This window comes from Sylvia atricapilla, chromosome 6, assembly GCF_009819655.1.
Source record: "Sylvia atricapilla isolate bSylAtr1 chromosome 6, bSylAtr1.pri, whole genome shotgun sequence".
Classification (NCBI taxonomy): Eukaryota; Metazoa; Chordata; class Aves; order Passeriformes; family Sylviidae; genus Sylvia; species Sylvia atricapilla.
This window is the reverse complement of record NC_089145.1, coordinates 53,907,177-53,932,301: the sequence shown is the minus strand read 5'-3', so window position 1 is coordinate 53,932,301 and position 25,125 is coordinate 53,907,177. Positions and strand designations below refer to the sequence as shown.

At 37.9% G+C, this 25,125-nt stretch overlaps 1 long non-coding RNA gene across 1 annotated transcript in view; it reads left to right on the top strand.

Moving 5' to 3' along the window:
* LOC136363235 (uncharacterized) overlaps nucleotides 1–23,040 on the top strand; it is a 295,276-nt gene extending 272,236 nt beyond the window's left edge. The window contains exons 2-3 of the long non-coding RNA XR_010743943.1: nucleotides 21,686–21,768; nucleotides 21,963–23,040. This is a non-coding gene — a long non-coding RNA (uncharacterized lncRNA). The remainder of the gene's footprint in view (nucleotides 1–21,685; nucleotides 21,769–21,962) is intronic.
* The last annotated feature ends 2,085 nt before the right edge of the window (nucleotides 23,041–25,125 follow it).

The following is a 25,125-nucleotide window of genomic DNA, read 5'->3' as shown; positions in this document are numbered from 1 at the left end:
CAAACTCTCTATTCCTGAAAACTGGTTATGAAGCAGAATGTTGTAGGTGTATCAAATGGGTCAATGGATAAAAAAAGAGGACTGGGGGACAAAAAAAGCTCCATAATTTATTAGGACAGCAAAGCTCCAGCTTGATAGCCCAACAAACCTCATACCACAATTCATATTCATAATGAGCTGTAGCAAGGTAGTGAAGGGCATTACTTGAAACATGTTGTGCATATCAAAATACAAAACTTGGATCTCTGTTAAAAAATGAGAAGCCATGCATTGTTGAATTTTAAGTAAAAACACCACATATAGGTGTTTGTAAAGAATTGTGGTGAAAACATATTGCTGCTGGGACAGATTTGAAAGGGTGAGAAGGCTTTAGATCAGAGATCTGCAGTTGCCTTCTGATTCTGCCGAGTTCAGACACTTTAAAATGGATCCTAAACTTTAGCAAAGTTTGGAGAGAGGGATGTGGTTACATCCTAGTAATTTAAAATACTCTTAAGGCATTTGAGTTTGGCTTCAGCTTTCCACTTAATTGCAAAAATGACTCTGCTACAATAACAGAGGTGCACTGGCACATACCTTGTGTAAAAAAGGAAGACAGAACTTGGCAGTATGCAGATATGAAGCTTATGTGTACTCTGACTTTTTATATCTTTGTATGGCATTGGTGAAGAGCTTTGTTTTCTCAATGTGCAGTTTTCCTTTCTGTGAAACAATACTAATTTGAAAATGTAGCAACTCCCACAAGCCTTTAACTGCCCACCCTGGGTCTGTGGGCAGCCTCACCACTCTTGTAGGGAAGAGCAGTGACATGTGCATGCAGCAGCAGCAGCAGGGAGGTGAGCCTATGACTTAGAGAAGCCTTGTACTAGTCATTGGTTGAAATTTGGGCTGGCTTAAAAGAGGAAATGAGGAGACAGCAAAAAGCCTGGCTGCTGATCCAGAGAAACCAAGATGCCTCCATATCAATATAATGCCCTGGATATTTTCACTGAACATCTGTATATTTCTCGGGGATAAGGTACCCATTGGTGTTGCCTCAAGTTTGCCTGTTTTTCACTTTTTGCATTTTGTTCTCACGCAGCTTCAAGTAAACTATATATATTAGTAGAATTTGATTACATTCTTCCTCTCTAGGAGGAGAATGATGATTGATGGTGATGGTCACCAGCGAAGTCGAAGAGGTGGCTACCTGTGTGGCCAATCTTGGCCTGTCTGTAAATTTGTATATATATGGAGTCAGAAAAATAAAGTAGAAGCTTTCCTGCTTGACCTCCTGCTGGCCTGCATCGTCCTTTCGTGCTCCTAACAGCAGCCACAAGTGGTGATCCTCCGTCACATATTGGCACTGTCCAGCTTTTCACAGCAGACAAAAGAGCTTCCTCTCACTGTGGGCTCGCAATGATATTGCTATCTGCCATCTGTCTATCAGCCTTTGTGAAAAGCCTGGAGTGCAGAGAGAGGACACTATTTCTTCTGCCAGGGGATTGTTTGTAGTAGATAGACTTAGTGGGAAAAATTGGATACCCAGGCTCCACTGGTGAAACCTAGTCCTTCGATCCTATAGTTTTCACTGATTTCATAGTTTCCATCTCTAGAGCCAGGAAATCACATAGTTCAGGAGACTGAGAAGAGTCAGAAAGGGTTGTATGCAGGACTGCTAACTTCCCTAATACGATGTAAAAACAAGGGCCTGCTTAATGAGAGGTTTCTCCTGCAGTGAAGGTCCCAAGGGAGGTCTTCAGTGAAGGACTGTGCACTACATTCACTGAGGCTTTGGGTAAGGTCCAGATTTGCCTCTCCTAGACTGTCTGTGTCTGTGAATTTTGATTGCCTTTTCCTATTAAAGGGCAGTGTCTAATTGTTACTTGGAGGAATATTGAGTCATTATTTTATGGCTCATTTAGTCAATATGTCTGCAGTCATAAATCCTGCTGTCACTGCCTTTACTTCTTTAATCCTTATTTGTTGCTGCATTTTAATATTATCTTTCCTCAAACAAGACTGCTTGTTCCTTAAAAGAGTTGACCTCATGACTTCATTCCTGGTGTTGTCATGACCACAAGGATCATATGGCATTTATATATCCAGCTTTAGGTGGAAACAACCATGGTGCTCCTTTATCATATGGTTATGTTCCACTGAAGACATCAACCAAGCTCTCATTACCTTTGGTGATGGAGCATGGTATATCAAAGTCATAGCTAAAATTTTCAAACCATCAGAGAATTGTCATCAACCCAAAAAAATCTAGATTTGATCAGCCTCAAAATGTGGCATAAAATTACTTTAGAAAGAGAAGAAAATTAAGCAACTGTGCTTCAGGAGTAAGGCTTCTCCAAATCTATTACATAGATTTTTAAAACCAAACATTGGTACTAGTCTTACAGAAAGGCTACTTGGGATTCACTATAGAACTTCCCCAAGGAGAAATGAAAGCAGTTATGTTTAAGAGAATTTTTTTTTCTCTTTCTTTTAAAATTCTTTTTCCTCTGAGTTAAATTATTCTTTATTGAAGTTTCAGCATGGGCTTTGAGAGAATAAAATACCTCCTCTTGAACTTCAGATATCTTTAAAATATAATCACAGTTTAATTCTAAAGGTGAAAGAAGGGCATTGGTAAATCACCCAACTAGCTAGGAATAATAGCTTCTGCTCTTGACAAATATTTACTTGAGAGACTCCTATCGTGACCTCTGAAACTAGAGGAGGATACCTTCTAATTTCCTAAGTTTTAATTTCATTATAAAAGCTTTTTACAAGGAATCGAGACAAATAGAAGCAGTGCCTTGGGAGATACATGGAGACTACAGTTTGCGATCCAGTGATGTCAGTGACAGTCAAAGCAATGCTGCAGTCAAACTGGGGCCAAAAGCTCAGATGAGGAGCAGATGGGGGCCATTCTGGAAAACCAGAACAGAGGGATCTGGGAAACAAAGCAGTGAAAGTCCCTATCATCTCACACCCTGCCCTTCTTCAAAGGAGGTGTAAGGTGAATCTATCCCAGATGTATAGAGCAGACTAAGTAGTCTACCAGAATACTGAAGCAGGGTGTCTATCAGACAAAGGAACAAACAGCTCCCACATGTTTCTCACCCTCTCTCTCAGTTTATCCCAGACCAGCTCCTCATTCTGAACAGATTAGCACCCAAGCCTCTTTTTCCTGTCTGGCAATTTGATGCTTGTTAAGACTGTTCCCTCTGTCTCACTTGTAGTTGGGCCAGCTGCAGACTGTGACCTTCTGGTTCTGCACAGGTTGCTGCATTTGGAAACAGCTCATGCCTTGGCACAAGTTCATCTTTCTCCCTTCTGCTTTGCTCAGAGGCTGAGGAGTCTGGCAAATCTCCGGCGTAGCTCACACCTCCAACTGCAGCAACAGTAACAGATGCAAGTTTTGCTTTCTCTGCTGCTCTCAGCTGCTGAATGGAGTTTAATTGGGGTTCTGCGGAAGCTGGAAGACATAATTTTCTTGTGTTTTGTGTGCTTCTTGATTTGCTGCTGAGACAGACAAGGCAGCAGGTATCAGAAGGGAAAAGGCATAGCTTGTCCCTTTCCAGAGCTCTGAACTCCAGGCATAGATGAATGCATGCCCAACCTTGGAATTCCAGCTGAATCGACCTGGAATTGTTCTGTGCTTGTTCGACTAGATACTTTATTTGGGTTCATCTTTATGGCAACATTCTTAATAATGGGGAATGCAGAATACTTTTGCAATTTTTTTTTGTTATTGTTATTTGTTATCTGGAAATTGTATTATTGTAATTGAATTTTGTATGCTTTCTAATTATGTATGCCTGGCATATCTTCATGTGCTCTGACATCAGATGATATGCTGGATAGATATTGCAAGAGAAGATCTGTTGATTTTTTTCCTAAAACCAGAAATGTTATGCCCTAATGCCCTGGATCTGTTTCAGCTTGGATAGCTGATCTTTATCCAATAAAATCATCCTAATTCAAGATGTTCATAATATAATTCATCTTCCTGTCTTAATCTGTAGTTACACTACCTGTTGTTAAAGAGTCGCCCCTGCAACAGCTCAGATACAATTACATTTCAGCAAAAGATAAAGCAATTCTTAGCTAAAGTCTGTAAATTTGATTGCTGTTATCTTGCAAGTAAATGAATCTGAGGTGCTGTTATCCTTCACCCTTGTTTGAACCCACATGGCAGCAGGAGTGCAGGCAGTGATTGAAGGGCACAGCAGGTGCTGGTACAGAACATCTGGTGAGCTGTGTTGAGACAGGCTTCCGAGTGGTGCTTTCTGGGGGAACTGTTGGAGATATTGCTCTCTTTAAGTTACTGTTAAAAATTATTTTTATATGCATAAATAATGAAGAGAAATTATCTTAGCAGGAAGGCAATGCTTTCACAAAGGCGGATACAATGATCGTGAATGTTGAGCCCCATCTTAAGATCCCTTCTAGGACTACTCTCTCCTTTTCATGATATTTCCTGAAAACAGAATTGCTTTCTATTCTGGGTGCATGTTCAACTGGACTAGTGAATGGAATTGCCCAAAGAGGAAGATAGATATTGATTATCTCAGAAACTGAGGGAAAGATAGAAGCAGGGAAACTCAGGAAAAGAAAAAGAAAAGACAGAAAAGAGAAGAATAAAAATAAGAAAGGAATAATTTTGTTTCTGATCTCAAAAGTATAAATGCAAGCACTGATTCTGTTACTTTTACTGGTGTTACTGACTGTCGGATTAGTATCCATGTAGGAATGCAGTTGTAAAATCAAAAATATTATTAGGTGTGCCACGGGAAATGTATCTCAAGGTTGATATCAGAATACAAAAGTCTTTGTATGGAAGACTCTCATTCAAATCTAATCACATACATAAACTACATAAGCGGTCAGCTTGCAGAAAGCTTGAAGAAAACTTGTGCTCGTGAAAGCTTTCATGCCTCCCTTTTTCCACTTTCCCCTTCAGTTTTATGGGCTGGATTAGCAGGAACTATTGTGAATGCCTACAGATTTTGCCTTCTTCAATTCACTTATAAACCTACAAGGTAATTAACCTGCATTTTGATGGGTGCTGTGAAGTCCTGACCTCTGCTCCATTTTCAAGCAGTTACATCACAGTCCAGCTGCAGTGGATGACACAACTGGCAAGCACTTAACTTGCCACTTCTGGGTGGCAAGCACTGGAAGATTGTAGTTTCCCAAGTGGTCTAAATCAGTAGAGGGCAAGTTAAAAGGACAGAACTGTATTGATTTTCACTGGCTACTCTTTTAAATAGCCTGGGGAGTTCTTTGAGAGGAAAAGGTTCGGGAAAAAAATTGAAAAGTTAAGTTATCAAATAGAAGCATCAAGTCTTAAAGTTACCAGTGGAAAAGCTACATGGAGGCTTAAGGCCAAAAAAGGAAAAAGAAATAGAAAGCTTTTTCTTTGGATGGTGCTATGTCTGCTAGAAAAATTTACTTAACTGTTTCAAGCCATTGAAAACCTACACAAGTGTGCGATGAAAACTACTCCATGGGATGTTCTGGAGTTGGATCAGAATTCCAAGAATATAATATGGCTCCTGTCTGTGTTGCAGAATGCAATTTAGTTAAGTAATTAGTGGTAAGGGGTGCTTCCAATTAGATCAATCTGACAGTAAAAGGCAATTAATGCTTCTTCTCTATCACCTCTCCCAACTTGTATCTTCAGAAATTACTTTGAAAGAAAGCATGCATGCAATAAAAATGTCACACTGGCATGAATTTGGTTGTTGCACCTCAAAACTGTTTGTGGTATCTGCTTCTGGAGTGTCGTAAAGAACAAAACAACATTCAAAAATTTTTTTTTTTTTGAGCCTCATATCCTGTTAGATAAAGTTTTGTTTGCTTGTTTGTTTTTAACAGGAGCTGACAGCTAATGCTGTTAGGAAAACATGAATTTTATAACAAAAACAAAAAGAACCAGAAAGAAAATCTCTACAAGCTGTCTTTCATTTTACAGTAGTATTTGAATCGTTATCTGTATTTAGGATGCCTACAAGCCCTTTTTTCCTCTCAGTGAATCTCTGCTGTAGTTCAATCTGAATACCTTCTCAAGGCTTTTAGATGCCTCTTGAAATATCCAATACTGCAGTTCCATAAGCAGGTTAAGCTGATAAATCCTGATATTGCTGCTCCAACTTTTACTTAAATTTGATAGGTTTACTTCCACAGTGTTGCTCCTACTCAAGAACCTCCTTTTGGCAGAAGCACTTGTTGCCATGTAAGGAACTACACCAAGTTAGGATTAACTTTTTTTTCCCGAGGATCATTTCCTCAGTTCAACTCACTCATGACTGTGTATATATTGTTGTGCTGGCCCAAGGGAGGGAGGAGATATGGGAAATGGGCTTTCAAAAAATGGCAGCCAAGAAAAGGCCCTCTGCTTGCAGCAGCAGTGAGGGCTTACATCAGCTCAGGCTGGTCTTGAAATAACAGACTGAATTCACCTCAGTAACCCACATGAGGCACAGCCTAATGCATCATTGACACTTTTAGGCAGAGATCCTACTTCACCCTGGTAATTCAGTCTTCTCCCCTTTCCAGACATGGCCATGCATTTTTTGAGCTGGTGTTGGTGCTTGCTAGACTGAGCAATGACCCGATTCAAATTTCTAACCAGCAGCCACCTGCTCCAGCAAGAGGAAACAAATGGATTTTTCCAGGCTTCAGAGTTGGAGGGTCCCAGAAAGGTGCCTGACAAGCACCAGAACTGATATAATGTAGAATATAAGAAGTAGTCAAGAGAAGGAACAAATCCTCCCTTTTTGACAGTGGTGAGCTGCTACATTGGCTCAAAAATACTGGGCACAAATAAACTGTTATATTAAACATTCCCAGAAACATTCCCAGACAATTAGGCCAACTGGCACACAATGGGCCATTGACGGTGCTAACAAATTCTCATAAACTCCAAAACATGCTGGCTGCATGCAAACTGCCTTTTGGGAAATGTCTCTGGAATGAGCTGTCCTTGGGAGAAAGTTAGTTATGACCTGCCAAAATTGCAACAGGCAATGTTTTAATAGTTTTCTACTATGGATGGTTGAGTTCCAGTGCCTGGGAATGCTCCCAGATGCTTTGCATGTAGCCAGTATGTCTAACTCTGTAGAAACCCAGGTCACTAAATACTATAGAGATCTGCCCAATATCTTGCTGCCCCTAAATCTTGGTTTTCAGTGCACTGTTTTGGGGTTCTGGAGTTGCTTGGATTTGAAGCCATGTATGAACAGAGCACTTTAGGCACTGGTATCCTTACGAGTTTGCTGACTCTAATTCGGGTTTTCTTATGGATTTTGTTTGTATTATTTACTGACATGCTTAAGCTTGTCTGTCTATCCCAAATATATTTTAAATGCTGAAAGAAGCCTCCTTCTGGCCAGTCGAGTGTCCATATTTTCTTTTGAACTATTTTGTTGTATAGTGTAGGCAATTTTCTGTTTTCTGAACATCCTTTTCCTTAACTGGTTAAATACTCTAATAGGTTAAATGTGTGGCTGTAGAGTCCCAGTAACAACAATACCACAAGTGATTTGGAATCCTCCAAAGTTTTGAAGTAGCATTTATCCACATGTAACTTGGCCTCCACATGTAATTCAGCCGTTCTCCTGCTGGTGGTCCTGAGTGATGTAGCTTTCTGGCTCCCTGTCCTACTGCACAGCAAGCAGTAGTGCAGGCAGATCTCTTCAAGAAGATGGTAACATTCCATGTGTCTTTGCAATTAATTCTCCACTCTACATTCAGGACCCAAAATCTCATCAACCTCAGATGAAGATGTTTTCGGGTGTTTTCTAATGAGGGAGAACTTGTTGATTAGGAAATAAGACAATGAAAGGTGTCCTTTGCTGTAAGTTGTCTTCCTTCATCTGGTACCTTAATATACTTATCTAAATAAATAAAATTTGAAAATCAGAACAGATGCATTTTACAAAGCCTTGACTGAGCATCTTTTTTTCATCACCTATATTTTCCCTCTTTAAGTTGCAAATGTACTTGGGATATAAGCTGTCCTAAATTTGTGTGAACAGGACAACATGGTAACTTCCAATAATTGATGTCAAAACTCACACAATTTGCATGCTATATGAATTTAAAATCTCTGGGGAAAAAAAAAAAAAAAAAAAAGCAGGAACAAGAGAACAACAAATGAGATGGCTTTGTTCACTGAATGTGTCTGTATCTGTTGTATCTGCCACATGTGGGAGGGACAAAGGATAACTGTCTGTTACAACTTCTCTGACTAGAAATCACAGAGCTGCCAGTCTTTCTCATTTCAGCACTGGTCTCACAAAAGACTCTTCCCAGGAGGGGAAGGGAAAGTACAGGAGATCAGCATGTGCTTAGTCCTTATTCAGTTGTGGATGGAAAGTTGTCTCCTGGGAGTCTAGCAAAGGCCATCTCAAAGAAACTATTGCTTCTTGGGCACTCAGACACAATTGCACACTTTGATGTGCAAGGATCTCTCCTTGGATCTGTTCTGTCAGCTTTAAAGGGTCCGGATTTCCTTTCCTGATGAATTTTATTATTAGAAACAGGAAACAGAAGTGGTCATACTTTCAATTTCATGACTGACATGAATGCCAAAATTCACTATGAACTATGACCTACTTTGGTTTGGACTGTGGCTGTACACTTTCAGGGTCTAATGAGGATCAGTTAGGTTGTGCTGCTAAAGATAGGAGCAATTTTACATCTAATCATGGCTGAAACTCGATGGCATGTGCTGAAAAAGTCTGTGATCTTGGTTTTGCTGTGTGAAATGACCTTATTAGTTTGCTTTACAGATCTTCAAAAAAAAAAAAAAAAAAAAGAAAAAAAAAAGGGATGTTAACTTCTGGTAATTAGAAGATCATACTAGCCCCTCTCTCCTGGTGCTCCATAGATTTTTCATTGACATTCTAGACTAATAAAACAAATTCAGCCACCTCCATCTTTTTATCACTGTGTAGGTTTTTCACATATGTCTCTGTTCATGAGGAGCTTTCTGATGAAATTAAATCAAAGACATTTTGGTTTTTAAGATCTGATATAGTAGGGAGACCGTGTAGGTGGGAAGAGCAGGATTCTTGGGACAAAAACTTATTTCCTAAAAAAGAAAAACCCAACACAGATTACAAACTGAAATGTTCATATTCCATATGGCCAAGAGTGTATTAATTTTTCAAATGAGTGTAGTTTCAAATGAATTTGTGATATATTTTTCATTTGACTCAGGACATCATCTAAGACATGCTGATGTCAACAGCAGCTCCTTCTTCCCCCACAAAAGACAGGTCTTGAGAAAATAATGCTATTAATTTCATTTTTCACTGAACACCTGCATTCTTCATGACAGTTTCATTTCCCTTTTTAAAAATCTTTTTTGATGAATTCTATTCTCAGTATAAATCATTACTCTTATACCTTTTGTAATATCCAGTCTCAGTGCATTGCTGTAATGGGGCCATCTGATTTATGGTAATCCAGAATAAGAGTCAGCACCAAGATCCCATGATAAAAACACTATGAAAGAAGGATATTTTATACTTTTCATGATGTTGCAAAAACGTGGGACATGCAGAGCAGAGATAATATTTTGCATGCTTCGAATATAAGACCAAATGACAGTCATAGGAAAATGCAGGAATGGCAAGGCTCAGGTCTGCCCATACCACTTATTTGTGGGGATATTCAGGAGAATTCAAAGTGCAGTGCAGACATTTAGTCACCAGAATCAATCACAAAATTGTAACGTGATCAGAAAATCTTCTGTATAATGCAATCAGCTGTCTGTAAGACAGAAATGATTCCAGGAAATACAATGGGCCAGACAATGTCTCTCTACCCCTCAGATTGCTGCTCAGTTCCTTCAGTATGTATAGTACTGTATCCATTAGCTGAAAAATGTAATCAGGGAGCTGTAAGAGGATCTAGATACTGTCGTGACCATCCAGAAAGACTAAAACAGTCATGCCTCAGCCATAACGCTGCGCTTGTCTCTGGGAATGGATGAATTTAGATCATTATTTTTTAGATATGCAGTTTTGGTTTGATTATCTAAGATCATTTGACCTCATGTGCCAGGCTAAATTCTCGCTATGCTTGCCAAAATCCTGTCTTTCAGATTCTCTGTGCATCTGGTAAGAGGTATGGCTCTTTTTTTTTTTTTTTCCTTTTTCTTTGCATTTTTAAGTGGTGCTCCAGGGAGCTGACAGAGCTGCTGTGTGTATGTGTCTAAATGGCTGGATTCCAAACTTGGCAAAAGCAATCGACATAAACTGGTCCATCAGTTACACACAGTTCTCTCTTTTGATTAGTTTGTTTAATAGGAACGGATGGAACCCTTATATAGCAATTAAAATATGAATTTTAAATATATCTCCAAAGAACATATGATTAGAAGTAATTATTCTAAAAAAATTCTCCACATTCATCTTGAAGCCTTTTATGTCACTTAGAACATAGCAGTGCCACCAAAAACGGCCCCCCCAAAATAGACCTGCTGTGACTTTTTCATACTCTGGGGGCTGGATCACACAATCCCCATTTTCACCAGGTACCAGTTCACACAGTGGCTCTAAGGTATCTCAGAGCTCTACATTTTTCTTCATGTAGCAAAGGGCAGAGGACTCAGCCTCCTGTGGATTAGTCTATATGACCCCTACAGTGTATTCTGCTTCCAGAGGACCCTTGCCAAAGCCAGAAGAGTTCTTCTCACACCTTTCCAAAAAGGATTTGAAGTAGATTAAAAACACAGTGCTGAGCAGTTCTACAAATACAAAGCTAACTTTGTGGCCAGAATAGAAACTCTAGGATACAGTGGAGAAACACTTTGAAATACTTTTAATGTGTCCATAAATCAAATGAGCAGCTTGTTGAAATTCTCCGTATTCTCTGGGAGTGACTGTCTGCCCTGGTAAGGCATCACCTTCATTTGAGCTGTCAAATGCTCTTAGTCACGCTAGGCTTTACTTGACTGACTGAATGGCAGTGAGCAAGTCAGTCTCCTCCTCTGAGGCTTTTCTTCTCCCAGCTGAACAGTTACAGCTACCAGAGCCTTTCCTCTAGGAGAGATGCTCCAGGTTTTTTATCATCTTCAGGGCCCTTTTGCTGAACTCTCTCTGGTATGAGAAGATGAGGGAACTTGGGTTGTTCAGCCTGGAGAGAAAAACTGAGTGAAACCTTACCACTCTCTATGACTACCTCAGAGGAGGTTGTGCTGAGGTGAGACCTGGCCTCTTCCAACTAGGAAGAAATAGCATGCCCTCAAGTTGCTCCAGGGTATGTTTAGATTGGGTATTAGGAAAAATATCTTCAGGGAAAGACTATTCAAACACTGAAACAAATTTCCCAGGGAAATGGGGGAGTCACCATCTCTGGAAAATGGGTAGTTGTGGTGTTTGAGGACATAGTTTAGTGGTGAACATGGCAGTGTTAGATCAACAACTGGACTCAGTTTTCCAAACCAAATGATCCTATGTTTTTATGAATCTGTGGCTCTATGTATGTCCTTGTTTCTCTTGTATTTGGGATCCCAAAACTGGACAGAATACTCCAGGTGTGATTTCATCCACCCTAAGCATATCTGAAGAAGAATCAGCTCCCCCCTGACCTGCAGATAGCATTCTTCCTAATAGAGTCTAGGGATATCCTTGATGGTGGAAAAGATAAACTGCTGGCTCAGCGTCAACTTGGGGATGAGTGGTGTGAGTCCCAGCCTCCATGAGCCAGCTTCATAAGCTTTTCTGCACTGCAAAAATTCTCTTAGGTCTGCAGCTGTGGAAGCAGGTTTCACTTCCCTCACAAAAAAAGATGCATCCCTAAGAAGAGATTTATTGTTTGTTGTTGCTTAGGACACCAAAGCCAGAAAAATCAAATTTGTTTGTCTGTTATTCGCATCAGTTTTAATATGACCATTTTAATAGGGGGAAAAAACCCCACATGCTTCTAACAGCAGGCCTTCATGGAAAACATATGACACTTGTTCTCTAAAGGATAGGCTTACCACCTAGCATGTCTTTTCCTAATTAACTTCTCTCTCCACCTTATCCAACTTCTGAAGGCTTATATTGTCACAGGTCTTATTGTTCTTGGGTTTTATAGTCACAGATAAAGAGATAATTCTTATAAGGAAACAGGAAAGCCTGGCATTGCAGAAAATTCCTGGGAAGCATGAGAGAAAGTAGATTAAACACTATCTGAGATTAGGAAAGGCATCCTGTTTCTTCAAAAGCCAGCAAACCTTGAGGAAACTAACAAACTGTCAGGCTGAAGGATTTATTACAGGCCTGCAACTGGGTTGTGTGTGAAGGACTGAACAAAGATTCTCACACTGAGTGTATAAGTGCTGTCTGAAGTCTGCAACAAACAGATTCATTTTGCTCTCAGCTTGTGAGTCTCACTTCCATATACTACCAAATTCCTGCCATGGATTGCAGTCTGGATGACTAGAACATCTCTTACACTAGTAAGAAAAGGACAGCGATGAAGAATTGCCTCTGTGTTTCTTGTATGTTTTGTGATTGTTTCAGTACTAATCACGACTACTCTTTTTAACTGCAGGGTTTACAAAATATGAGTAGGACATCTTGAGTGAATCAGAGAGATGGAATAGAAAGGAAGGGAAGATGTACAGCATGTCATTTGCCTGGAATGATATTATGTAAATGTATGTGAGCATCGATGTATAAACCAAATATCAAGCTACTGTTATTTCTTTTTCTCCGTTACCACTTAAAAAGTTCCCTGAAGATGTTGATTAGTGAAAATTGAATTTATAGATGAAGTTGAAATATTTATCAAATTCAGGTGGAGTGTTTACCACTGTGAGTGATTACAAAGAGAATTTATATCAAAAATGATAGAGCATTATCCTCTCCCCGGATGGGACTAAAAATGCTATAATTTATGGGCATATCTACATTCTGTACATGAAATTTGATGCAGTCATCCATTTCAAATAGGTGTAATGCCTACATCCTTTGCAACAAAAAATGTTTCTGAGGGAAAAAGGAGCCATGTTAGTGGAGCCTCCTTACATCTGCACTAGCAAGACTAGACTGGCAGCAAAATTAGTCAACTCAGGGACAGTTTCACATTAAAGTATTTGTTTTCAGGTCCAAAACTTGTGCTGATGTTACTCAATATTTCTTTCTGGTGTAAGGAAAACTTTAAAGTTTTCAGACATTTCAAGTGTTCTCAATGTCATGCAGACATTTCAAGTGTTCTCATTCAGCTGCTAAGAATTTTGTTGTGTTTTGTAGGAAAGCAAGAAAAAGAACAATATAAAATATTTGACTTGCATTGCTTAATTTTCTTTGTACCTCATCCTCTTGCTCCTATTTTAACAGTTGCCATTATTTGTGAAGTCACACGCCTCAGCACAGCCTTTTAGTCTTCTCAAGAAGGGCTGTCACTGATAGCCACTTTTCTTATGAAAGGAGTCATTGCTTTGTGCATAGCTTATTCTCTTTTTAGTGCCAGAGATAACATTTATCAGCAATTTAATTCATAATAAGTTTCCTTAGTGGCTCTTTCTTTTTCTCACAAGAACCACTGATTGGCATATTTCTGCTTTTACCGTATGGATTTATTGATGATACTATCAGTCTTACTCAGGCAGGATGACAGCCCAGTATTAGATTCACTTTCTTGGCAGCTTCTGCAGCTAGCCTTCAACAAAATGATAGCTCCAGACCTTTGTCAAATGCCCTGCAGTCTGGATCCCAAAAGACAGCTATCAGGTTTTAGACCTGAAAGTCTTAATCATCAAGCTATTAGATAACTTTGTGTGAGGATAATATGTTGGGAAGCCTTTTTCCACCAAGGGAACTGCTATTTAAAGTGAAACATAGTTGTTAGACTAAACAACACTGTCCCCTTTAACAAAAATGTCAGCTGACATTAGGTTTTGCATCCCTCAGTTTTTATTAATAGTGTTGATTACCGATATTCCCAAGAGTTAGAAACAATCCTTTAGGTAATGAGAGATATCTATCTGGCAATAGTAAAAACCAGAAAAAAATGAATAGTACTTTTAAGTATCATTGAATTTGTAGGATTCTGATGATGCTAGGCAATTAGTGAGATTTTTAATGTTTGTTTGCTTTCTATTAGAATAATTAAATCATTATAAATCCTGCTGTGAATGTACCACATAGAATCATGGAATCTTAGAATAGTTTGTGTTGGATGGAACTTTTAATGGTCATCTAGTCCAAACACTCTGCGATGAGCAGGGGCATCTTCCACTAGACCAAGTTGCTCAGAGCACTGTCCAAACTGACCTTGAATATTTCCAGTGATAGGGCATCCCCCAGCTCTCTGGGCAACTATTGCCAGTTTCACCACTCTCATTATAAAAGTCTTCATACTTATTTCTGGTCTAAATCTATCCTATTTCAGTTTAAAACCATTGCCACTTGTCCTATTGCTACAGGCCTTGATGAAAATCTGTTCTCATCTTTCTTATAAGCCACTTTCAAGTATTGAAAAGCTGCAGTAAGGTCTTTCTGGAGCCTTTGCTTCTCTAGACTAAGTAACCTGGAGTTTCTTATGCTGCTGTATTATGTGCTATTTATCATGGGGAAAGGCTATGATGAATTAGCTATGTTTGCATGATTACAGTTGTACCCACACTGGGATCAAAGATATTGTCTTTTATCTGACTCATGAAGTTAAAACAACGGCTGCATAAAGCTAAAGATTACTTTTGTACTGCCCATGTTATGTAGAGGGGCTGTGGTAAGAGTTGGCCTAAGGGAAAATTATGTTTTCCCAGTTCAGGGTAGAGCTGAAAAGAAACTTGGTTCCTATACCACAGGGTGGATAAAACTAATTCCACTTTTCAAACAGCTCATTGAAGAATTGGTTAAGGTTATATTTTAGCTTAGCAGTGAAGATAGAAACTATTTGTTGCAAAGTTTTTACTAACAATTGCTTAAAGCCATTTTTCTGTTCATAGATTATTTTGCAAATAATCTACAAAAACTTTCTTTAAATGTTAGATAAAGGGCTGAGAATAAAATCTTCCAGCAGACTTAACCTTAACTATGGAAAAAACATATTTTATTTAAAAACAAAAATCATTGGAAAGGAAAGGGGAATAATACAGCTGCAAAAGATTTCATTGTAGAATTTGCCTTGAGAACAACCTTATTGGCAGATAAATTTTAAAATAAAATTGTTTTGGAAAATGCATTTGATTCCAAATGGAAGCTGATATTGAATTACCAGAAGGAAGTATCTGGATTGGCCATATCTGAAATCTCACATACTTAAACTATGAATGCCAAACCAGAAGTCAGATGCTTTTGTTTTAGCACAGTAAGCAGTGTGCTATCCTTCCTGTTGAATGTTCACTCAAAATTCCTGCTGTATAGGCCAAAACCATATTGTTCCTTATTTTGTGTTATTCACTTGTAACACGGTGTTTCCAAAATATGGCTGAAGCTAAAATCCTACTGTACTTATTAAAGGACACAAGAAGTAGGGCCTACAAGGCTTACTACTTGGGGCCAAGCTGTGATGTTCAGAGGAAGAGATGGCACTCTTCCTGGGTGTGATGCCTGAGTCCATGCTCATTTTACCAAAGCATTTTGCAGCTAAAGTCTGAAATGAAAAATCACCATTGACTGCTGTCAGTGCACAGGATCCAGTCTATGGAAGTCTGTGTTTCAGAAAGAAAATCTAAATTTTTTTTAATGTTCTGTACTAGATACAGCAAATATTTCAGTTTATTCTTACTTAGGAAATGGTATCGTGGCATATAGGATCCATCCACCCTGAGCAGATGGTGAAAATTATTGATTTAAAATTTTCACAGGTCTAACAATAAGATGAGTTGAAGATGTTATAGAGACAAGAAGAGCTCTCATAATGCAAGATATTGTGGTGAGTTTAGGGTCATAAGGAAGATTTATGGAGCATTTTTTGGAAACTCAGAGGGTAGGCCAAATAGGCTGGAACTGCTGTTCCATCCCCACTGATATAGAGCACCTATCTAGAGTATCTCTAGTGTGTATTTTAGATAAGAAATGGAAATTAAAGAGGATGAAACCAAGCCATTATGTTCAGCCAGGTAGGATTCAATGTGGCACAATTTGTTCTTACATTATTTTTCCAATTATCATTGTTTGTTGTAGTTCTTAAATACTATAGTGGTGGGTTCAGAATAAAAAAGCTTTATGCAGATAGATTATTTTGTTACTGATGGAAATGACATGTGGGAGAATAATTTGAAGTGAATAATTTACTGGAGTTTTGTCCTTTTTTTTCTTCTGAATTACCCATGGAAGTAAGTATTCTGGATATTTGTTCACCAGGACAATATTATTAATGACTACCATAGGGTGGGCCTTTGATTTATTCACAGTTACAGATCTGGTTAGAGCTGAAAAATGTGCAGTGCAGTTTTCTTTCAGGATCTTTGGAGAATAAATTAGTCTGTTTATGTAATAAAATAGAGGAAGGCTCTTTAAAGCATCACTACAGTAACAAGCAAATCCAGACTTTGGTGTTAAGTAAAATTTGACAAGTACTATGGCAAAGGGGAATGCCAGTAAGTCATGAATGTACAGAAATTAAAGAGAAAGAAAAATATGTCCCTGTGAAGGAATAGAAGTATTTTCTGCGAAAACCTGTTAAAGAACAGACTTAGCAGTTGTAAGAAACTGAACTGTGTGGCCTTTCTCTTCAAATTTTGAAGCACCGGAGTACACTAAAGTCACGATCCACTAACGCAAGAGGCGGTCGTGATGGTTCATTTACTGATCTCAGAGTGCAAAAACAACACAGAGGGGATTTTAGCATTAATCAAAACAAATGCATATTTATTGAGTGCCAACAGCAAATGCGATACAAGGATTTGAAAGGAAATAAAGGACAGAGAGAAAAGAGAAAGAGAGGGTGGGTATAGCTACCAACAGAGAAACGAAATCCTCGTGGTCCGGCCAATAGATTCATCTTCTTCTGTGGGGTAATCACAAAATTCTTTGGTTAGCTCAGGGGTCCTTATAGTCCTTTCCAAAGTGACAGGCAGTTGGCCAAAAGGTGGGGAAATCATTACAGTGTGTTTGTTTTGAGAACCGTCAGCAAGTGCACTGTTAACTGAGAACAGGTGAGACATCAGCAAGTGCAGTCAATTCACTCTGACTTGCCCATTGTTTCTGCTCAGGTTCTGATGTTCTGATGGAAATGCGTGCCAGGTTTTTCCATTGAACACACCTGTAGGCAACTTTTGGCAAACGTCCCACCTCAGCCAGGCCAGCACTCCTGTGTTCGGGTTTTAGAGTCCTTTGTAGGGGTTTCAGTCTGTCCTTGATGATGGTTGTGAGGCAGATGAGGGATCTTTGGACTGTCTCTTATAACTAATGAAACAGGTCTAGAGTAAACAGTGTCTTGGGGGTTGGTTTTTTTTTTTTTTTCTTTTTTTTTTTTTTTTTTTTTTTTTTTTTTTTTTTTTTTTTCCCATGCAAATAGGACAGACCTATCAGAACTCCAAGATACATTGTTTGGAACAAATAGGACAGTATTTTCTCAAACGTAATTTAAGTTGGTTGAGGAAAACTAAACTGCTCAAATATTTAATTCCTTCCGTTTAAGTTATTTGCTAAATTATATGAAAAGCCATTTCTGGTGGTCAGGCTATTTTTATTTTGGACTGGATTAGCAGTGATTTTAGAAGCTCTTTCTTGGTGCAAATACCCAAGGTTTTTTTATTGATTTGTATTCCATAAGCATTTATCTTCATTTAAAATTCTTTATTTGAATGAAGTAAACTTCTTCCAGTAAACTAATTTCCTAGAATATTTGCAGGAGACAAATGAAACAGGGTCGTGAAAAGAGTCTAAATAAGTTAACTTAAAAAGAAAACAAATACAGCAAATTCCTGGCTTTCTTTTCCTTGTGCTGATGAAGTTGCTAAATGAGAATAGTAGTGATCAATACAGTAATTGCTAGACCCATCCAACTCATTGTGATGAACAGTGTTTGTATGCATTTTCACTGATCTTTGTTTATGACCCTTTCTCCAGTTTCCGATTTTTATGGAGGTGCTTTGAATCCAGTGCATTGAAGTTAATATTTCCTGTGGGATTTCATGATTTCACTGTAATATATGCCAGTCTCTTGGAATATATAGCAATACATCTATTGCATTTCCCTCATTTATCAATTTCAGCTAATTTTGATAATTGTTTCTTGTATAGTGATTTGAAAAATATGGAGGTCTACACAGAGTATTTTTATTGGGTTGGACCCTTTACACCTTTGCAGAGGCATACCACATTAAAAGAAATTTACTCAAGAATAATTATAATAATTTTTTTCAGTGATTCTCCAATGCAAAAGAGAAATCATCTATTCTATAAAAGCCTTTTTCAGAGCTTATTTTCTTTTAAAGAACAAGTTTTAGTACTGACTGTAATGTGTTTTTTACCAATAGAGAAAATTGTCTTGCACCTTTATTCTTTTGAAAAAAACAAAGCTCTTTTTGAAAATTGTTGTGAGGTCCACTTTCAATTACTACTTCCCTTTCTCAAACATTTTTCAGCAAAATCTAAAAGCACCTTCACAAGATTTTATTGGTATGATTTTCTTTATTTTTGTTCTTTTTAGAAAGAAAGGTATGGGCATAAACAGTCTCCAGATAGCTCTGTTTGGAGGTTTCTGGTTCTCTGTGTGCCTGGCCAGTTCCTAAATACCTCTCCTCAGAGATTATGATGAGATGGCTGGTTTCAAAATGTCCAATGCTCTGTATGTATTCAAAATGCACAAAATGTCTTGTCTCCATAAAGAACTACTGTTCTCTAAAAGTTTTTCTATGTGCAAATGGTATTTCCCATTTTACAGCCTGGCTCATGCACTGGTTAAAAAAATTATGATTTATTTTTGGTACTGAATCTCATAGAATTTGAATAATTTGATCTGTGGGTTGTAGGCTGCCCATCCCCATTAATAGCAAATTCCTCATTGCCTCATTCCCCTAACCTATGCCCTGTGAAGAAAGGTGTCCTGTCCTGTGTCATTCTCATTTAATTTAATGTTCAGAGCAGACTTCCTTTTGATCAACAAATGACTGTAATATCTATACACTAGACTGAATCAAAGAACCAGATGTAATTATCAACAAGGTTTGATTGAGAACATAAATTTGACACCAATCTTGCAGCACATCTTTTTCTATTTCTCTGGTGCCTCTAAATTTTTGGATGTTAATTATCTTTTTCTATCTGTAGAAACCTAGATCATCTTGACCCAGTAAATGCCACAGAATAATTTTACCCAGAGGTTTAAACAATATTTTTTCACTTTTTCTCTTTGACATGCAATACTGCAGTTGAAAAATTGTTTTACATATTTTGTTCTCATTTTTAATATTTTTGGCAGAGGGTTTCACATGTGTTTTTCCAGAAAAGAGCAAAAAATAAAAAGAAAATAAGAAAACAAATATTTTGAAATTAACAAAACCAGCGCTGCATTAAGAAATCTGCTTGATTTTTTTTTTTAAGCAGACATAACTAAAAATTTTATGTAGCCCTGTGCCACTCCCTACCCAGGAAGCCAAATGCACTTATAATCAAGGAAAGAAACAGCTTCCAATTTACTGATAGCTTCCACTCTACTTAACAGGACATTTGAATCAGGCTTTGAAGTAAGTCCTATCTGTTCCTGTTTGATGGCTGTTCCTGTTTCCCTGCCTTCAGGACTCACAATAGCAGGGCTTAAGTTCCAGCCTACATTGCACACTGAAAGGACTTAAGTTTATTTTCTAATTTGATGGGAGAGAAAACATCATTAGTCACACATCTGCTGAGCTGGGGAAAAAGGGAAGAAGGTAGTGTGAAGTTATTAATTGTAAAGGCAATTAATTTTCTAAGCTTGCTACTTCCATCCCTTCCAGAGAATAGGTCTATTTGGTCTGCTTTTGTTTTCCTGACTTTGAAAGAATGGGCCATCCATGACTCTCCCTCATGCTGTAGGTAGTAGCCCCTGATTTTCTTTATTATCTCTATTTTCTTTATCTCTTATTTTCTTTATTATTACAGTGAGTGCATAGTCCAGCCAAGCACAACTAAAATCCTTGCTCATTGACTTCCCAGCTTTGGCATTTTGTGGAACAGTAATTAATGTTTGTTGTGGGAAGCAGGCTGGGAGTTCCTCATGTGAGCCTTTATTAGTATCATCACTCACACATTGTAATGAAGCAAAAGTGATTCTTCTTCGAAATTGTTCCCAGTGAGATCACAATTATTAAATACCATCATTGCTTATAATAATTAAGCTTTTATTATCTAGGTTCCAACCCTGTCAATTTGGTTTCCCCTGAGAGCCTGTTTGTTAGCCAAAACTTGTGGGGGAACATGTTATGAATAATGTCATTTTCAAACATACAGTGTGATGTAGAAGCAGCCGGGCTTCTAATTGGGGATGATGAATTTTCTAGTGATGGATAGGCAGTGGAGACACCAATGATTTGAACGATGCAATGAAAATTGGTCCCTTTGTGATATGGCTATCCTTATTTGAACGCTGGTGAGTGTAATGAGCTGAGCCAGCTGGAATGAAATCCTGCACTATATATGCCAAAGAAGAATAAGGTGGACCTTAATCAAGGACGGGTTAAGAACGACCCTTGGATGGGGAGATTAAAATTTTGCAGGAAATAGAGGCAAAGGAATTGGGTTAGTAACTTGATAAGGATCTATGTTTAGATTTTGCTTGGACTAATAAAACACAGATAAAATTTTTATTTGCTATATTCCAGAAATAACCTTTCCCAGATTACCAGTATTAGATCAGAAATGGATTCTACCATCAAAGTGAAGTGTATATGGGTTTATCTGAGGAATCTGGTTTATGAGGAGACAGAGGTAGTTGAGTGACTAACCCAGCATTTATGGCTGCAGGTAGGAGTATTTGAACCACAAGGAGTCCTGGGAGAGGTGTGATGGCAGATCTTTAGGACACTGAAGAGCACTGTCAGGCCTGTGGCAAATGCACAGGAGAGTAAAATCCAGGATCGTAGAAACCAAGAACTGACTGATGTTCACAGGTTTCTGTAGGAGAAGGGAATACAGGAGACCTTGCCCTTGATAAGTAATGGCTGTGTTAATTACCCAATACAGTCTCACCCCTAATGGGTCACAGCTATATCCAATAAAGGTAAGTGTGATAAAAGGGGGTGGGTTAGATGGTGATGAGTCTTGAGGAGGAGGGAATGAGAGGCTGAAGAAGAAGAAGAAGAGGAACCTTACAGACAGAAGCATCATAGTGTTGCTTTTTTGGCCATAAATTGCAGTTTCTAAAATCCAATGTGATGAGGTTGATAGCATTAAAATGAACACATAAAAATAATATTGAAAATGTGTCAGGATGGATATATGAAGTCTTTTATTTTTGTTCTGTGTCTTAAAATGTAATGCTAAAGTTAAAAAAATCTAAACATGAATTTATGGGAGAGAAAAGTAAGCACTGATTTCATCAGTTGTCATGGCTAAGCTGCAAAATATGAATTTTTAGTCAACACCATTAAAGGAGGATTTTAATGTATGTTCTTTTTCTTATTATTACTTATGATTTACATTACTGTAAAATGTATGCACTCCATTCCACTGCATAACATTTTAAATGACTTTATCTCCAAGCAGTTAAAAATACCAGACCTTGTCTCCTTATTTTATAGAAGTGAAATCATTAATTCCAGTGAAATTCTTTGCAGAGCTCTGTTTGCATGGCACAAGATGAAGAGTTATTATTTGATTAAGACAAAACATGAGGAGTGGATATGAAAACCAATGAGAGGTAAAAGAATCACTAATGAAAGTAATTTAGTTTTAATCTTCTCTATCATAGCTGTGTTAGCTGTGCACAGTGGAAAAATATAAGTTCTGCTGAAGCACAAAAGATTATCACCCAAAAATTCTCAAAGATTATATAATTTATGTTTTATATTTTCCTCTCAGAATTTCTCTTGCAGTTCTCTCCTACACATGTAGGATGACTATATCAAGAACTTCTTCCTAAGGCTTATTGATTTGTTCTGCCAGGAAAAGTAAGGCACCTCTAAAGCCTGCACTTGGACCAGGGGTGAAATAGCACTTATGAGTATCTTGCACCCAAAATGATCAAGGTGATGTGGTGGAGGTGTATTTACAAGGTTTTTAGTTAGACACTAAGAGTGGTGTCCTAGGAGCTCTAGGAGCTGGGGATAAAAAGCAAGTAGTGGTATTTGTAGTGCATCTGCACTTCTGATCATTGAACTGCTTTTGGGAGTCAGCAATTTCCAGCTCTGTTCATCCTGCCACGTTCTCTGAGCACTTACCCACACAATGAAGCAGCTCCTTATATCAAGAGCTTCCGTCTTCCAAAAGAGGAAGAAGACCATGAAACTGAGTAAAGCTTGGCTTTGTAGTTAGAACAAGAGTGCTAAAGAAGGAACCCTCATTTGGATTGTGTGTCACCCCAAGTGCTGAACTTTTCTCTATACTCTCTTCTTTTGTATGCATCTTGAAGAAAGAGGAGAAATAGTTGAAGTCCCTGCCAGTGCTGTTCTATCTTTTGTGGGATAGGTTCCATTCTTTTGTCTTGCCCAGTTTGAAATTAGTATTTTCTTGGTAATTGTTCCCCAATGGAACAGAAATAATTTTTGGGAACTTTAGCCTAAAACTTAAATGAATTTTTCTCCCTTCAGTGCATTTGATGAAAGACATGGTCACTGCTTTATCCTATAGAGGTACCCAATCCCAAATTTTGGGTTTCAGAGCTCTGTCTCCCCCAGGATATCCTTATCTGCATCACTGATTGTGAATAAATAATTCCTATGCCACTTGAAAATCTTGCTTCTTCAGTTTGACAAACAAACTAACTGGTATATAGTTGCATACTTGAGCCTAACTGGGATTCAGAGACCAATCTCTGTTTTAGGCTTCATCTAGATTTTGGAACTTTTCTGTCTGAAGAATCAGGTTCTCAGGCAGTTCTTTCTTTGTGACAAGTATTGTGACGGCCTACAGAACTACAGTGACTGTGGAACGTGGTTCAGAACCCTTCCAAAGCATACTTCCTACACCAAGTATGTCTCTGACATCTCTCACCATCAGCTTTAGTCTTCTTTGGATACACATATGCTTCATCTTTACTACTGATGCTACTACTGTTAATTCATATAAGTAGTTAAGCATTTTAAGTGTAATAAAATTGTAATCTTGGATTCTGTGCTTAGACAGATGCTTTTCTAGAGTCCTGAAAAATTATCTGAGTAAGGATGAGAAGAGCAAAATGATGTTATCTCTGTCCTCTGTGGTATATAAAATTAGACTGCTATTTATTCAGGAGGGTGAATATTCTGAATATTTAATCTCAGGTATTTATCTCTTTCTTTTTACTGTGCGGAATTGAAATAACAATGCATAGGACTTTTATGAAAGAAAATATAATCTTGCACTTGACTTCCATGACCTATCAATTTCAAACAATATAAATCAATCTTCAATGATTCCTGAGATAACAAAAAATATAATTATATATTATGTTATATATTATATATTTTTACATATCACATGTTAATATATAATTTAAATTTTATGTATTAGCTTATTATCTAAAAATGAGATAATGAATAGCAGCAGAAAAGGAAGTTTTTGTAATTCAAGTTACTGTATTAGAGCTGGTCTTAAACATTAAATTCAGCTATTTGTATATTTTGACAAATCTGAATATAATGTTGCTTAAAAAACTTCTCCATCACCAGCCACAGTGACTTTAAACTGTTCTTAATTGCTCCCAAATGATCTAAATTTTGAAATAGTTTCTGCAAGAGAAGCCATAATCAAAAGACACAACATTAGGGCTTTTTTCTCTTTCTTTAAGGATCTTGTGTTTGAGGCATACATTACAAAGGAGCTTGGGCTGCCTAGAAACTCTGCTTTTCTTTGTGTATCAGTTAATAACCTCCATGGTACTGTGAGAAGAGCTGTTTTCAAGAACAAAAATGTCTACTTTGAAAGAAAAGTACTTTTAAATGAGAAGTGGTGGGAAGATAAGGAGAAAAATTGTATCTGCTTTCTTTCCCAAAAGACAAATAATCCAGTAAGACTACGGGAGTTTCAGCATGATTCTCACAACAGTAGGAAAAAAAATCCTCCCCAAGAACATTAAATGACTTTAAAAAGTTATTAGAGAGGCATTTAACTTCATTTTCTGTTCATGGTGAAAGAATTCTGTTTAGGGCTGACTTTGTGCAGCAGACCTGATTTATGGTGAAACATACTGACACAAATGCACCTAATTACTTTGTTATTCAAATTTTACTGTTATAAAGTAAAAAAAAAACCCAAAACCACACAAGAAACCCAAACCCAACAAAAAATCCCCCACAAAATAGAATCAAACAGTTAATAGAAATTTCAAGTTAACTTCCAGAGGTGCCTTTTCAGAGCTCAGAGTAAGCCTTTGCTGTAAATAAAATCGGGAAGAGATTAAGCATTACAAATTGTGGGTAGCTTTATTCCTAGATATAGGAACTTATTGGAAAACACAGAAGCATTTGAAGTTAATTAAAATCATTAATAACATAATTAATGTTATTTTGAATGTGTCTATCACTAAACATTAATTATCTTGTAGCCACTGGAACAACATAATGATAGCATCATTCTTACTGATTAGCGTAGTGCTGTATTCCTTTGCTAGAATTTAAATGCTACCAAATGAAGATAAATGGGGTATCAGCCTACATATTTACTCAGCAAAAGCAAGTCTGTGTTGCTTGGTTCCAGAGGTCTTGAGAACAAAACCACCTGGTGAAGAAGTTTACTTGCTGCCTCTGTGCTCATTAATTCAGCCTGGCAAATGGGCCATGTTAAGTGAGGAAAGAAATGAAAATAGTAACAGAAAGAAAGAAGTAACAACTTAGGACTGACCCCTACAGTTCTAAGACACTCATGAGTCCTGGAGAGATGATAAGGCTGAAGGGATCTTAAACCCCAGAAATATTGGTATTAGGTTTTTTTCTGTCTATGGTAGGACTTTTCTAACCTTCCCTCTGCCTCAGAAAGGCATCAAACATGAGTGATAAAGTTGCATCTTGCTTGCATCTGGATTCTCCGTGGAGGATCTCAGAATTAAAATAAGTCTTGCACTCATGGTAGCTGAGCAGCA